The sequence below is a fragment of the Octodon degus genome, unplaced genomic scaffold, assembly GCF_000260255.1.
Source record: "Octodon degus isolate 3935 unplaced genomic scaffold, OctDeg1.0 scaffold00191, whole genome shotgun sequence".
Taxonomy (NCBI): domain Eukaryota; kingdom Metazoa; phylum Chordata; class Mammalia; order Rodentia; family Octodontidae; genus Octodon; species Octodon degus.
Window position 1 is genome coordinate 1,219,980 of NW_004524767.1, and position 1,717 is coordinate 1,221,696.

The 1,717-nt window shown below is 35.4% G+C and overlaps 1 protein-coding gene across 2 annotated transcripts in view; it reads left to right on the top strand.

Moving 5' to 3' along the window:
• Positions 1-1,717, top strand: part of Cenpc (centromere protein C) — a 65,065-nt gene that overhangs the window by 12,027 nt on the left and 51,321 nt on the right. The window lies entirely within an intron of this gene.

Consider the following 1,717-nt stretch of genomic DNA (forward strand, 5'->3'; position numbering starts at 1 on the left):
AATTGCTGTACAAGATGCGGACATGATATCCTATTTACAAACACCATTAGAACAAATCATTCTATTCATTAAGAGAATGTAACTATATATCTAACCTAACCACTTTGAATACACAGATACAAAATGGACATTCATCTGTATTCCCTTTTTTTTGTTAAGTTCTATTATTTGAATATTATAGGTGTGTTAACTCGGCAAAATATTCTAAAAGAGTCTAGTAGTCCATAAAAATATTGGGTCTTCTGCTTCACTGGCAATGTCAGAAATTGTTGACCAGTGTGGCTTTTGTATCAGTGTTATATTTATCTCATAGGGTGGAAATTTATTTCCTTTTCTGATTCCTAGAAGAGGTTTTAAAATGACTATTCTTTGATGTTCGGTGTAACATTTTCCAGTGAAATCATCTGGAACAGGAAATAGCTTTTTTAAGAACCTTTAAACTGTGAATTCAGGTTTTAATAGTTCTGGAACCATGGAGGGTGTAGAAGAGAAGAAAAAGAAGGTTTGTGCTATGCCAGAAACCTGTATGGAAAAGTGAAAACATTTTGCAGAGCTGAAGATAAAGCACCTGAGAAAGAAGTTTGCCCAGAAGACGCTTCGCAAGGCGAGGAGGAAGCTCATCTATAAAAAAACGAGGCACTATCATAAGTAGTATTGACAGATGTACAGAACTGAGATCTGAATGGCTAGGATGGTGAGAAAAGCTGGCAACTTCTATGTCTGCAGAGCCCAAACTAGCATTTGTCACCCAGATCAGGGATATCAATGATGTGAGCCCAAAGGTCTGCAAGGTGTCGCAGCTTCTTCGCCTTTGCCAGATTTTCAGTGGTACCTTCATTAAGCTCAACAAAGCTTCAATTAACATGCTAAGAATTGTGGAGCCATACATTGCATGGGGGTACCCAAATCTGAAGTCAGTGAACGAAATAATATACAAATGTGGCTATGGCAAAATCAGTAAGCAAATTGCCTTGACCGATAATTCATTGATTGCTCGATCTCTTGGTAAATATGGAATCATCTGCCTGGAGGATCTGATTCATGAGATCTACATTGTTGGACAATGCTTCAAAGAGGCAAATAATTTCCTGTGGCTGTTCAAGTTATCATCTCCTCGAGGTGGAATGAAGAAAAAGACCACCCATTTTGTGGAAGGTGGAGATGCTGGAACTAGGGAAGACCAGATCAACATGCTTATTAGGGGGAACTAAGGAATCTACCATGGTGTTTTTATGATTTGGTCAGTTAATAATCTGCTTCCAAATTGGGGGGGAAAAATGCTGGGATTGTAGGCATGTATCCCTCCCCCTACCCCTTGTTCTGCACTATAATATATTTTTTTATGGTTTATTTTTTAATGGCTGCAGAATCTGTTGTGATAACCTCTAATTTTCTAGTTATTGATATTTCATGTCTTTTGTTATCTTTGTCAATTTTTGCTAAAAGTTTTAACACTTCTATTGATTTTTTTTTTAAAAAACTAGCTTTTAAAAAATTTATTTTAATGAGAAAAAAGATAAAATAGCAATGAAACAGTTTCAAAAACAGGTTAGTAGGACATTTGCAATAATTAAAACATTATATATTATTGTCTTTAGTAGTTATTCAGAAGACAAGATGTAGACATGATATTTTGTCTAAACACTATTAGTGCAAACTTCTCACTGAACTAAGAGAAAGTAGCTGTGTATCCTATCTTGTGTCTATATATATATAT